Source organism: Zingiber officinale, chromosome 9B (genome assembly GCF_018446385.1).
Source record: "Zingiber officinale cultivar Zhangliang chromosome 9B, Zo_v1.1, whole genome shotgun sequence".
In the NCBI taxonomy this organism is placed as follows: Eukaryota; Viridiplantae; Streptophyta; class Magnoliopsida; order Zingiberales; family Zingiberaceae; genus Zingiber; species Zingiber officinale.
Genome location: NC_056003.1, coordinates 99584605 through 99600124, shown reverse-complemented (window position 1 = coordinate 99600124; position 15520 = coordinate 99584605). Strand labels below are relative to the sequence as shown.

Sequence of the window (15520 nt, the reverse complement as noted above, 5' to 3'; positions counted from 1 at the left end):
CTAGTCCAGTTCTATTGTAGATTGCCCTTTGTGTTCCAAGAATAAGGTCAAGGTTCTTGAAACCCAAAGAGAATCGTTCTAATGTTTTCTCCAGATCCTTGACCTGAGTTTTCAGGCTGGAATTCTCTTCATCAAGTTTTTGGACTTGAGTCGAGTTTCCAGTCTGAACTGGTTCAGTCAAAGATTCGAAGTTAGTCACTTCTTTAAGGATAGCTACTTCCTTTAGAAGTGACTTAATTCAAAGATTAGACTTAGCTAATTTTCGTAACAAGTAATTGACTAGATTGTTTAATCGAGGGATACTTATAGAGGGATTGAGCCCTTCGAAAACGGATACGGATCCGTGGCTTCTTTCTGATTCTGCTTCCGACTCGCTCTCGCTCTCAGACACATCGATCTGGTCTCGGGCCATCAGGGCAAGAAGGCTCGTCTGTTCAAGCTCGTCATCGGTATCCTCTTCTGAAGATTCTTCAAAGGTTGCTTTTAGCACCTTCTTCTTCCTTTGCTTCATTGCATCCTTCTGATTGAGGTAGTTGGCCTTGATGTGCCCCTTCTGGTTGCACCCATAACAGATCACCTCAAACTTGACCTTTGAGCCGGGTTGAACCTCCTTTGATTGTACGACTTTCTTTAGGTCTCTCTTGTTGAATCCCTTTTTCTTCTTGTAGAGCTTCTTCACAAGATTCACGAGTTCGGAGGTCAATTCGTTGTCTTCATCGTCTGAGTTAGGTTCAACTTCAGATTCAGTTTCAGTTCTTCGTCGTGATCTTGGTTCGCGTGTTCGACTGGTACGTGCAACCAAAGCAATACCTTTCTCTATTGGCTGTGTATTAGTTTGTTCATGCAATTCGAATTCTGAAAACAATTCATCTAGTCTAATGGAAGTTAAATCCTTGGAGACTTTGTAAGCATCTACAATCGATGCCCACAATGTGCTCCTCGGAAAAGCATTAAGTGCATACCTTATAATGTCCTGTTCTCGACCTTTTGCCCGATAACGTGGAGGGAATTGAGGATGTCTTGAATCCGTGCATGGAGTTGACTTGCTGTCTCTCCTTCCTGCATTTTCAGATTATATAATTTATTGAACAAAAGATCTCTCTTGCTTACCTTGGTGTCGGAGGTGCCCTCGTGGAGTTCGATCAGCTTCTCCCAAAGCTCTTTTGCACTGGAGAACGGTCCAACTCTGTTGAGTTCCTCCTTGGTCAATCCGCACTGGAGGGTGCAGGTCGCTCTGGCATCAGCTTCCACCTTCTTGATTAGGGTCGGTTTCCATTTTTCGCAGGGTATCGGCTTGTCGTCTTCATCGGTTGGCAGTTGTAGTCCAGTCTTGATAATCATCCACGTGTTGAACTGTGTCTTGAGAAAGGTTTCCATTCGCCCCTTCCAATATCCGAAGTCTTCTCCGGAAAAAAGTGGGGGCGAACGGTGCTGAAACCTTCTTGTTGGGTCATTAGCGATATGCAAAAACAATGACAAAATAGAAATGTCCCAAGACTAGGTCTTGGATTAGCAGTGCAGGAAATAAAGTTATGAAATAGCGAACTCGAGTGGTGTTGCACCAGACTCGAGCAAAAAGCGATTAAAAAAAATAATTAGAATATAGCTATTAAGCTGATTCTAATTGACTCCGTAAAACTAAAAATACCACGAAAAGATTACGTGATTGGTGGTTGCACCAGATCAACGCGACCCTGCTCTGATATCAATTGTTGGATCGAAAGTGCTAGAGAGGGGGTGAATAGCGCTCATGACTTTCACTTTTTGTTTCGAAAATCTTACGAGTAACGCAGCGGAAATAAATAAAACAACCAGCACATAGAAGACTCCAAGATTTACTTGGTTCGGAGCCTAGGGCGACTCCTACTCCAAGGCCCGCGATCGTTGATCGCTTACTGTAGGCAGCAACTATATTGCACAAAAGTTTGTACAATTGAGAATTACAATAAGTGCAAATTAAAGTAAACTTATACCGACGACAGAATCTTAGAGTCGCGGAGCTCCGGGTCTTCAGAAACTTGTAGCAGCACTTCAGGGTGTTTTTGAGGCAGCGCGTTGTAGCTTGATCGCTTGGAAGATGATCTTCTGAGCCTTTGCCTCGAACCCCCTTTAAGCCGGAGGCGCCTCAAGCTGTCCGAGGCACCTCAGGCCGAGTGCACTGCGTGATTAGCTCGATCTAGTCGCTTTATCCCAAGGCGCCCAAGCTGCTCAAGGCGCCTCAATGCATGGTCAGGCGCCTCCGGTGACCTCAAGGCACCTCCAGCGTCTCTAGACACGTGGCCGGCTTAGCAGAGGCACCTCAAGTCCCATGGGCGCCTCGGACCTTATTCATCAGGGTCTAAGTTGCTCCTTTGTTCCTGCAATGTGTTAGTCCCAAACACAAACCCTCAAAATAAAGTTAGCCGAACAATATGATAGATATACTTGGCGATCGTCGGATGTCGGATCGACTTGAGTTTCAACGAAACCTAGGTCGACCTGAGCCCCTCTTATTCCCTCTACGGGGAACGCGTCCTCACCTACTCCACTCAGGAGATTTACCTGATGCCAGTGCGATCCTCTAGATCGACTGGACTTTTGCTCAGCGTTCGAAGCTTCTGGACTTTCTGCTGGACTTCTGCTTCCCGGCTGGTCCAGTCTTTCACCTGGTTCGCGACACCAGGACTTTCCACCTAGGGTTACTTCCCCAGGACTTTTGCCTGAAGCTCCCAACCCGCCAAGACTTTCCGCATAGGGTTACCACCCCCTATGACCTAGGGTTATCACCCCCTAGGGGTTTCCACCTGCCTAACCGCAGCTAGGACTTTCCTGAAACACTCAATTAAGTGCATTAGATCACAAAACAACTTAACTTTGAATTCCTTTACCATTATCAAAACAACGGTTGATCGTCGGATGCTTACCGCACCAACATAATTAAAACTTCCTTTTAATTCCAATCATGGGAAATTTTAATAATAATTAAAATCTCTTTCTTTTAAATTTCCTATTGTGATGACTACAAAAGAAAAGTTTAAAATTAAACTTCTCTTTTAAATCATGGTTAAAAAAAAAGAGAAAGTTTTATCAAAATTGAAATATCTCTTTTTTAAACCAATATAGATGGCAAAAAAAAAAGGAAAGATTTTAAAATTTAAAACTCTCTTTTAAAACCATGTGGATGACTTCAAAAAAGGAAGGATTTTAAAAATAAAATCTCTCTTTTAATCCTTTGTAGATTGCTACAAAAGGAAAGATTTTAACAAAAATTAAAATATCTCTTTTTATTACTTTACTGGTTGGCCCCTTGCTTGGTCACCAAGCAAGGCTTGGTCGGACACATCTTGGACATCAAGATGGGCTTGGCCAGCCCCTTGCTTGGGCACGAAGCAAGGATGTGGCTGGCCCCTAGCTTGGGTAAGAAGTTGGGCTTTGGGTGGATAAAAAACTTCTAATAAGAGGCTACAACAGGGACCTAGAGGAAGAATTAGTTATGGTCTCCTGATGAGCTTGAGCTTCCTATGTTTGACCTGAACACCCAACTCAAGTTCATCAATAATAACTCATACCACTAAAGAGTTATTATTGAACTACCACACCAATCCCATATTACATTATGAGCTCCTTCTTATCATGAGTACATTAATCTCCCTGTGTTTAAGATATCGAATGTCCATTAATTAAATGAGTTACTGACAACTCGCTTAATTAATATCTAGTTCCAAGAGTAGTACCACTCATCTTCATTATCATGTCGGACTAAGTCCACCTGCAAGGTTTACATGATAATCCTTATGAGCTCCTCAAGGGGACATCATCTACTAGATAACTAGGACACAATTTTCTTCCATAATCAACAACACACTATATAAATAATATTATTTTTCAACTTATCAAGCCTATTGATATAACGAATAAAACTCACCCATTGATAAATTAAAGAAATAAATACTAAGTATATATGCATGTTATTATATCGGGATTAAGAGTACACACATCCATAATAACAGAGGTTATGTTCTTTTATGCAGTCAGTATAAAATGAACAACCTCAAATGATCCTGCTCAATACGCACATAGTGTACTAGTGTAATTTTATAGTCAAGATAAACTAGTACTAAATTACACTACAACCTTTCCAATAGTTTGTCCGAATCCATCTTGGTTGTGAGCTACTATTTATAATTTATTAGGAACTGATAACATGATCTTCTGTGTGACACCACACACCATGTTATCTATAATATAAATTAAATGGACAACTGCATTTAACTAAATGCAGACATTTGACTAATGTGATTCTTATTACAAAATAAATGTTCATACAAAAAACTAGACTTTTAGTATACATTCTAATAATCTCCCACTTTTACTAAAAGACTATGCTGCTATATATACTGCCATACATCTGATTCCCATCCCCTCAACATGCCTATTAAAAGCTCTCGTCGGAAGAGCCTTAGTGAAAGGATCTACCAGGTTATCTTCTGATGCAATCTTAGTGACAACAACTTCTCGCTTTACGATGTCTCGTATCAGGTGGTACTTGCGCTCAATGTGTTTACTAGCCTTATGGGCTCGTGGTTCCTTCGAGTTTGCTACTGCACCACTATTATCACAATAAATTGTGATAATTTTGGGCAAACCAAGAATCACATCTAAGTCCATCAAAAAGTTTCTTAGCCATACAACTTCTTTGGCTGCCTCAAAGGCTGCCACATACTCAGCTTCCATGGTGGAGTCCGAAACATATTTATGCTTAACACTCCTCCATGTTATGGCTCCACCTCCCAAAGTAAACACATACCCTAAGGTTGACTTACTATTGTCCCTATCTGATTGGAAGTCTGAATCCGTATAACTCACAGGGAGCAAATCATCTGCCTGGTAAACTCGCATATAATATCTAGTCCTTTTTATATACTTCAATATATGCTTTACGGCAGTCCAATGTCCTTGTCCTGGGTTACTTTTGTAAGACCGTTAGATTCGATAGAGGGGGGGGTGAATATCGATTCGAAAATCTCGAGTTAAAACGCAGCGGAAAAGTAAGGAAGTAAAGAGATGAACACGGTTGATTTTTACTTCGTTCGGAGCCTGTGACGACTCCTACTCGAAGGCCCGTACTCCTTGAGTACTTTCGTTGGGCAATTCACTAGCAATTCGGATAATTACAATTTACGTACAAATATTGCTAATGAAAGAAAAACAAAGCTATACCGACAAATAATGAATTAAAAGAAAACCGGAGTGAGTCGTCGGAGCTTTGTGAACGTCGTTGGAGCGCAGAGTAGCAGAGTGATTGAACTCAGAGTTCTCAGAACACAGATATGTTGAAGCTCCTGCCTGGGGCTTCTTTTATATCTTTTCCGGTGCACGGATCCCTTACCGGCGCACGGAATGTGACGTAACACTCCCAACCAGCATGCTCCAGTGTCAGCGTTGTCTGAGGATAAAACTTGCCTCGGGCGCTGGATACCTTCCAGGCGCCGGTCAGCGCCGGATCCTCGGCGCCGGACCTCTTCTCGAGAAAGTCCTTCTCCTGAGAAAAGGTTAGTCAGAGGCAAATGTACGCAACAAAGATTGTTAGTACAGTTTTATAGATAAGCAAAGTATGACTTAGATTTCGTCCGAGGCCGGAATCTAGTCACGATCTCGACAGACATCCGAAATGGATCTAAGCGGATCGACGCCTAATGTCCCCTTCCCGGAACGTCTCACAGTCACTCCCCTCCGGTGACTTACCTCACTTACCTGGGTCAGCCCGTCGACCGTCTGGACTTCTCGCCAGCGTCCGGTCAGGTCGACCGCGGACTTCTCGCCGACTATCCGGTCCCCGTCGACTTTGGACTTCTTGCCAAGCGTCCGGTCGGCCCGTCGACCCGCTTGGACTTCTGCAATCCGGTCAGCCCGTTGACCTAGCTGGACTTTTCCTGCACACTTGATCAAAGTGTCAGACAACAACACAACTAACTTAACCTATTTGTCATTCATCAAAACCTGGGTTAGACCGTTAGTGCTACCCGCACCAACAATCTCCCCCTTTTTGATGGAATGACAACCTGGTTAAGTTAGTGAAAGCATCTGTACGAAACAACATGTATTTGTGTGGTTTTAAAGTTAGTTTGTGTTTTCAAATTGGTTTAGCTAACTTAACCACCTAACCCTCCTCCCCCTTTGGCATTCATCAAAAAAAACAAGGGAAACAATCATAGTGTAGAGTTACTGAAAATAATAACACTTAAAAAAATAACTGAGTTTGGTTCATAATTCAAGGAAAAAAAATACAATTTTTAAATCCAAGAGAAGATCAAGTTGATTTGGGGGAGTATAAAGTTTTGAAAACTTGTATAAAGCAGTAGCTTTTAGCTTTTAGAAAAATTGCTAAGTTTTAATTTTCAAACATAAGTATATAAGGTCTAAATTTCAAAATATTTAAAACAAGTTTCAACTTTGAAACGCTTTTTAAACATAAGTTTTCAAAACCAAAATTCCAAAACTAAGTTTGAAAAAAATCTATTTTTCAAGACTAATTGCAATTTATTTTTCAACACTAAGTTTGTAAAAGATTCAATTTTCAAAATCAAGGAAAATGAGTGTGAGAAGCTTAGTTTGTAAATTTAACCTTCAAATCAACATGTCAAAATTAAGTAAAATCAAATTTTAAGAATTAGATACAGGACAATTTTCAAAGTAAAGTTAAATTAAATTTAAATCTTTACTTTTTGGTTTGCAAAGGAGTTTGGTAAAAGTAAGAACATATTTTAAGAATGTTTTTGTAAAATTTGTTTTTCAAAATCAAATTTTCAAAGTTTAAAAGTATTAGATTCAAAACCTTTCAAACTTTCAAATTTTTGTAAAAAATTTCATAATTTTAAACAAGCTGTTTTTAAACTTTGATTTTCAAAATTAAGTTTAAAATTCAATTTGGAAAACTAAAGTTGTTTTATTTCTCCCCCTGAATTTGATACTTAACTTTAACCAGCTGTCTAACCAATTAGGTACTAACTAACTATCAAAAGATAGTAGCTTTCACTTGGTTAGTCATATTAAGTTAATTATAATTAGTCAGTATTTGACTTGACTGATGAACTTTTAATCTGATTAATATCTGAATTATATTTAACGTCCAGACTTATGCTGATGCACTGAAATAAGCATCTTAAGTCCAGACAGTTGGCCTATGCATCTCACCCCTTTCTATGTTTTTCAAACACAAGCAAGGTAAACCTAAGGTGTTGGTGAGATGCTCAAAACTAATCCTATGGGTACATGCTTTCTAAGGATTCAAAAACTAATCTAAGGCCAAAACTGTTTTTGAAAATCTAAAAATGGAAAGTTTTGAAAACAGACAAGTTTAACCTATAATTTGATAAAATCATTTTGACAGTATTTTGAATTATCCTAGTCTATGGAGCATATTATCAATGTAAGTCTAGCAGAAATATCACTAGATAAATTCAAAATAGTTTACAGGTGGTGTAGCTACAGAAGTGAGTCATAACTAGATCTACTGAGATGAAGAAGGGGGTGGTCCAGATCCCAAGGATCGGAGAAGTGCCATCAGCTCAGTATGTCGGGTATCCCCGGCAGCTCGTAGCTCGGCAATCTCTCGTCGTATGTCCCGATGAAAATCAGAGTTCTCCTGCTGGAGACTCGCCATAGCTCTCTCTAATCCGGTCATACGGTCGGACATAGTGCGGGAAGCGTGACCTCGTGCTCTAGCTGGTTGTGGTGGTGGAGCCGGTGCGGCTTCCTCTGGAAATAGTGCGAGCATGAACTCGTCCACCTGTGCGTCTGGATCGGGCTGATGCTGTGCCCCCCTCCGCCAAGACATAGTCCCGTCATCTCTATCTATATGGACACCAGCTTAGGAGAAGTTTCGAGCTGTGATAACATCGAACTCGGTCATGTTGGCAATGGCTCCTCTAGTGACATCAATGTGCAATGAGGACATATAGGCTGTCAGAATGTGACCATATGGCATATGGACTCGTCTATCAGTCACGAATCCGGCCGAGTAGATAATGGTGGAAAAAATGTGCAGGCTGATGTCAATTTCTAACCTATGGATCAGGGCATAAAGTAAGAACGAATGAAATGGGCGCATCACAGCGATGCCTCGAGTAGTCAGTGGTAAAATACAAAGGACTACAACCCTATAGAGAGCGTAATCCTGGACCCGTAGCTCTACTGACCTAAACTGTGTCACAGTGGGATCTCTCTCTCCTCCAAAGAAATACGAATAAATCGTATCGAGAGTAATATGTGCGTAGGGATCTCCGAACGGTAGATCCCTCGGAGGGTAGCACAAAAAGGGACAAGTAGACGGACGCAACTCTAAGAACTCTCGGATAGCGGTAGGGGAAAATGTGATATCAATGCCTGCCGCCCTAGTGGTATAGGTGAGATTGTCTACTTTTACTAGGTTATTGCAAAATTCGGCACACAGACTTATGTTTATAGGACTAGTACATTCGACAAGGTTCCTTAAGTTATAGTGGCCTATAACCTCTAAAGCGGAGGGGCATGACCTTAGAAAAAATGATCTATCTATGCAGGTAGTTCTAATGGCCTTATAGATAGTTGACTCAAACTTAATCCTAAGTTCATCTGTGGGAAACCTAGGGTCTGTGCTAGCATTGGAGGGTCCAGCACCAGTGTTTGTTCGTTTCCTACTGTATATATAAGAAAATATTCTAAGAACAAAATAGGAGGACAAATTCTAATAACATTTTAGGAGGGAAAGAAATTTTACCGAGGAGCCATCGACAAATAAAGATATGACGACCTCGGTTGAATCGCAACAGCATCTTCACCGCTAGAAAATTTTAGTTAAAATACTTTTGCGTGGAGGTTCGGAGTGAACCTTGGCAAAAGAGAAAAGTTGGTGGTGCAAAGGTTGGGGGCGCCTGCTGCCCCTTATTTATAGGGGATTCCGGGCGCCCGGATCCTTTCCGGGCGCCCGGGGCGCCCGCCCCTGGTTTTTGATTTTTTTTTTTTTTTTTTTTAATTAGGTTTGAAGTTTAAGTTTTAAGTTTTAAGTTTGAATAAAATTTTGAAATTAAGTTTAAAGTTAAAATTTTAAAATTAATTTTTAAATTAAAATTACAAATTTTGAAATTAATTTTTAAGTTAAAATTAAAATTTTGAAATTAATTTTTAAAGTTAAAAATTTTGAAATTAATTTTTAAAGTTAAAACTAAAAATTTTGAAATTAATTTTTAAGTTAAAATTAAAAATTTGAAATTAATTTTTTAAGTTAAAATTAAAATTTTGAAATTAATTTTTAAGTTAAAATTAAAATTTTGAAATTAATTTTTAAGTTAAATTTTTAAGTTAAAATTAAAATTTTGAAATTAATTTTTAAGTTAAAATTAAAATTTTGAAATTAATTTTTAAAATTAAAATTTTGAAATTAAATTTTAAGTTAAAATTAAAATTTTGAAATTAATTTTAAATTAAAATTAAAATTTTGAAATTAATTTTTAAGTTAAAATTAAAATTTTGAAATTAATTTTTAAATTAAAATTAAAAATTTGAAATTAATTTTTAAGTTAAAATTAAAATTTTTTAAATTAAAATTAAAATTTTGAAATTAATTTTTAAATTAAAATTAAAATTTTGAAATTAATTTTTTAAGTTAAAATTAAAATTAATTTTTAAGTTAAAATTAAAATTTTTAAATTTTTAAAGCCTTATTCATCTCACCCGAACTATATTATCAATCAGGGAATCCTATGATTTTGTGAGATGAAATTGGTTTGATTACAGACTTTTGGTTTAACTTGTGTTAGATTCAGACTTAGCTTTGGTTTCCACAAATAGGCATTCTTCGGATAAACTTCTAAGCTTGGTGAGTCACAAGGACATCATTAGAAGTAACCAACCTTTCGAGGTTTTCCGAATAGTCCTATCCACGGAACTTAGTACTAAATCTTGGTCTAACTGGTTAGGATTCGTTTAAGGGTAGCTTCGGTCAGTTCCACTTGGCCAAATGCACCAGATCGAAACCATATCTTTCTAGACATGCGATGCCCAAGTTTCTCTAACGTACTATCATCCAAAAATTTCACCAATACCATGATTCGAGTTAAACTTGGTCTCTAATTCTAATTGCCCTTCCGGGTTTGTTAGTTTTGGGTTACCCTGTCGGGTAAGTTAGTTTTGGAGGTGCCAGCTATTCTGGAGCCTCCCCCTGAATTATTGGCCATTAATTTAAGTTTTAATTTTAGGCTTGTGTCGATTCTTTTTATAGTTATAGTTAACTTGGTGATAATTTTGTTGTTTCTTAAACTGTTTAGATTTTGAATTTGATTTAGGTTTGTATTTTGGATTTTGGTTTGGTTTATTTATATAATGTATTTTTTCTTTAGGTATATAGAATTGATTAAGTCCTACTTGCGTGGTTAAGCACGCTTTCGGGACCCAAGCTTGTTTAGTTGCTTTGTGTTGGGTTAATAATGATTTAAAGGTTTTGTTTGAGTTTGACTTATATCAAGTCCGGTTTTATTATAGCATGCCTTTTGGTTATTTAGAATTAAATCTAAATTTTTAGATCTTGTTGTGAATTTTCCAACATTTCCTTTAACTTATTAAGTTCATTTTTAATGATAAATTCTCCTCCTCAAGTGTTCGATCTTGAGTTGGATTTCAATTTTTAATTGTTCCTTGAGGTTTGATTTTCTCAACAATTATATTTTTATTTTCCAATTTAACTAATTTTTTATTCACACACGATAATCTAAAGAATTTTCGATTTAAGTTTAGGTATACCTCTTTGGAACCTTGGAAGCTAAACGGACTCGTGGCTCGATTGGTTGGACCGTCTTCGATTCCTCGATTAGTCTTCGTTTGACCGCGAGCCATCGTGTGAGGTGACTTTGGTGCTTTTCTCCTTCCGATTCGGAGGAATCGTCCCATGTTGCTTTGAGGGCTTTCTTCTTTGTTGACTTTGGTTTGTCAAGTTTCAATCTTGGGCATTCGTTCTTGTAGTGCCCCTTTTTGTTACATCCGAAACATGTGACATTTCTTGAGTCGGCTGGCGAACTGATCTTCTGAAGATCCTGTTTGCTGAAGCTTCTCTTTTTCCTGTTGAACATTTTCCTTACCGGGTTCACCAGGTGTTCTTCGTCATCAGAGTCTTGATCGGAATCTTCTTCAGATTCGGGCTTGTTCTTCTTTTCTTTAGAGGAACCTGCAAATAAAGCTACACCTTTCTCGACCCCGGCGTTAGTTTGCTCATGAAGTTCTAATTCACAAAAGAGTTCGTCCAATTTTAATTTAGATAAATTTTTTGAAATTTTGTAGGCATCTACGATTGATGTCCACAAATTGTTTCGCGGAAAAGCATTTAACGCGTACCTGATTAAGTCTCGGTTCTCCATTTGGTGGCCTATCGCGTGGAGACCGTTGAGGATATCTTTGACCCTCGCGTGGAGCTGACTTGCCGTTTCTCCTTCCTGCATTTTTATATTAAAAATTCTATTTAACAGCAAATCTCTCTTTGTTACCTTCGCGTCGCTTGTTCCTTCGTGCAACTCGATCAGTTTATCCCAAAGCTCCTTAGCGTTTTGATGCGGTCCGACCCGGTTCAGTTCTTCTCGTGTTAGTCCGCAGTGTAGAGTATTGATGGCTTTGTTTTCAATTGATGCCTTTTTCTTCACATCATTTGTCCAGTCTTCAGGGTCTAGTATGTTCCCGGAGTTGTCTACTGGAATTTTGTAAGCCCTTGTGACGCTCATCCATTGGTCGTAGTCTGTCTTTATGTAGACCTCCATTCTCCTCTTCCAGTACGAAAAGTCATCCCCGTTGAATAGAGGAGGACGTACTGTGCTGAAGCCTTCTTGTTGAGACATCATAACCTACACACACGAAATTAACTGGAAAAATATCCCAAGACTTCGTCTTGGATTAGCGATCTGGGAGAAACAGAAACTCTAAGTTGGTGTTGCACCAATTTAGATTTTAAATGCAAAAAATCTTCCAAAAGATAATAATATCGGTTTAAAAAATTTCACCCTATCTGTTGGTGGTTGCACCAAATCGGGCGGAACTTTCTCGATACCACTTGTAAGACCGTTAGATTCGATGGAGGGGGGATATCGATTAAAACTCGAGTTAAAGCAGCGGAAAAGTAAGGAAGTAAAGAGATGAACACGGTTGATTTTACTTCGTTCGGAGTCGACTCCTACTCAAGGCCCGTACTCCTTGAGTACTTTCGTTGGGCAATTCACTAGCAATTCGGATAATTACAATTTACGTACAAATATTGCTAATGAAAGAAAAACAAAGCTATACCGACAAATAATGAATTAAAGAAAACCGGAGTGAGTCGTCGGAGCTTTGTGAGCGTCGTTGGGCCTGAGTAGCAGTGATTGAACTCGAGTTCTCGAACACGAGATATGTTGAAGCTCACCTGGGCTTCTTTATATCTTTGCCGGGCGCTGGATCCTTAGGCGCACGGAATGTGACGTACTCCCAACGGCATGCTCAGTGTCAGCGTTGTCACGGGATAAAACTTGCCTCAGGCGCTGGATACCTTCCAGCGCCCACCTCCGGCGCGGATCCTCCGGGCGCGGACCTCTTCTCGAAAGTCCTTCTCCTGCAAAAAGGTTAGTCAGAGGCAAATACCTGCAGCAAAGATTGTTAGCACATTTTTATAGATAAGCAAGTATGACTTAGATTCCGCTTTCCGAGACCGGAATCACGATCTCGACTCAGACATCCGAAATGGATCTAAGCCGGATCGACGCCTAATGTCCCCTTCCGGAGCGTCCTCACGGTCACTCCCTCCGTGACTTACCTCACTTACGCCAGACGTCCGGTCGGCCCGTCGACCTACCGCCAGCGTCCGGTCAGCCCGTCGACCGCTTGGACTTCTCGCCACCTATCCGGTCAGCCCGTCGACCTGTCACTTGCCAAGCGTCCGGTCAGCCCGTCGACCCGCTTGGACTTCTCGCCAGCTATCCGGTCAGCCCGTCGACCTAGCTGGACTTTTCCTGCACACTTGATCAAAGTGTCAGACAACAACACAACTAACTTAACCTATTTGTCATTCATCAAAACTTGGGTTAGACCGTTAGTGCTACCCGCACCAACAACTTTGATATTTGCTAACCATGCCCACGGTAAAATAGATATCCGGTCTCGTACATAGCATCGCATACATTAGGCTTTCTACAGCCGAAGCATAAGGAACTACCTTCATGTCCTCTATTTCCTTTGATATTTTAGGAGACATCTCTTTAGATAAAGGTACTCTATGCCGAAAAGGTAGAAAACCTTTCTTGGAGTTTTGCATGCTAAAACGAGCTAGAATAGTATCGATGTATGAAGTTTGGGATAAGAACAACATTCTTTTCTTGCTATCCCTTATTACTTTAATCCCAAGAATATGTCCACATTCTCCCAAATCCTTCATATCAAACTGCTTAGACAACCATACTCTTACGTCTGACAACACTTTGACATTGTTGTTGTTGGAGTGTATATTAAAAGTCTAGCTTTTTGTATAAACATATAAGAATCACATTGGTCAAATGTGTACATTTATGCTAAGTGTAGTTGTTCATTTAATTTATATTGTAGATAACATGGTGTGAGGAGACACACAGAAGAACATATTATCAGATCCTTATAAATTGGAAACAGTTGCTCACAACCAAGATGGAATGAGACAAACTATTGGAATGGTTGTAGTGTAATTAGATATTAGTTTATATTGACTAATAAATTACACTAGTACACTATGAGTGTATTGAGTAGGACCAATTGAGGTAGTATCTTTTTATACTGACTATATAAAAGAACAATACCTCTGTTATTATGAAAGTGTGTACTCTTAATCATGATATAATAACAAGCACATATACTTAGTATTTATTTCTTTGATTTATCAAAGGGTGTGATTTAGCTCGTTAAATCAATAGGCCCGATAAGTTAGGAAATGATATTATTTATATTGTGTGTTGTTGATAATAGAATGAAACTGTGTCCTAGTAATCAAGGTTGATGATGTCCCTTGAGGAGCTCATAAGAAGTGTCATGTAAACCCTGTAGGTGGACTTACTCTGATATGATGATAAGGTTGAGTGGTACTACTCTGGAACTAGATATTAATTAAGTGAGTTGTCAGTAACTCATTTAATTAGTGAACATTCAATATCTTAAACACAGGGAGACTAACACACTCATGATAAGAAGGAGCCCATATAGTAATATGAGATTGGTACGGTAGTGCAATAATAACTCTTTAGTGGAATGAGATATTATTGATGACATTGAGTTGGGTGTTCGGGGCGAACACGGGAAGCTCAAGCTCATCGGGAGACCAAAACAAATTTCTCCTCTCGGTCCCTATTGTAGCATCTTATTTATAAAGTTTTATATCCACCCAAACCCAACTTCTTACCCACCTTAAGGTGGCCGACCAAGCCAAGCTTGGAGCCCAAGCTAGGGTCGGCCAAACTAAGGTTAGATGGGTTCAAGTTGTGGTCGGTCCTAGCTTGGAGCCCAAGTAAGGGTGGCCAGCCACATTGAATTCAAAAGGAAGTTTTATTTTGTAAATCTTTCCTTTTATAGAGATCCATTAAAAGGATTTAAAAGTATGATTTTAATATAAAACTTTCCTTTTTTAGATGAGTCATAAAAGAAAATAAAAGGAAGTTTTTATTTTGTTGAAAACTTTCCTTTTATGTTGGTTTTAAAAGAGAGTTTTAAATTTTAAAATATTTTCTTTTATAGCTTTCTACAAAGGAATAAAAGAGATTTGAAATCTTTCCTTATTTATAGTTATCTATAATGTGAAAGAAAGATTTTAATTTTTTGATAAAACTTTCCTTTCTTGAAATCATGTTTTATTTTAAATCTTATATTTTATAGATATCCATAAAAGGATTTTAAAAAGAGAGAGATTTTAATTTATAAAATATTCTTTTAGAACTATCCACAAAAGGGATTTTTAAAAGAGAGATTTTAAGTTTTGTTTCAAATCTTTCCTTGCTTGGAGAACAAGCATGTGACCAGCCATGACAAGAAGAAAAGGAAGTTTTAATTTTTTATTTTAAAACTTTCCTTTTTAGTCATTGACAAGGAATATAAAGAAGTTTTAATTATGTTTAAAACTTTCCTTATTTACCAAGACTAAGGAATATAAAAGAGAGGGAAGAGGTGCCTCACCTCACAACAATACATCTTCTATTCCTCTTCTCTCTTCCTTGGTGGTGGTCGGCCCTTACTCTTTCTCTCTTTTCCTTTGTTTTCCCTCTTGGTGGCCGGCGGCATATTGGAGTGGAGATCCATTGATGCTGGATGCTTAAAGGAGAAGAAGAAGAGAAGGAGGTTCTCTTGTCTTACATCCCTTGGAGGAAAGTTGGTGGCCGAACTTCATCATCTCTTGGAGAAAGTTGGTGGCCGAAACTTGGAAGGAAGAAGAAGGCTTGGGTGGATTCTCGTCTTGGTAGATCGTCGCCCACACGACGTCTGAGATAAGAAGAGGAATACAATAGAAGATCAAGAGGTCTATAAGATACAAGAGGTA

At 38.8% G+C, this 15520-nt stretch overlaps 1 long non-coding RNA gene across 1 annotated transcript in view; it reads left to right on the top strand.

Moving 5' to 3' along the window:
- Positions 1 to 15520, top strand: part of LOC122025102 — a 60339-nt gene that overhangs the window by 33459 nt on the left and 11360 nt on the right. The window lies entirely within an intron of this gene.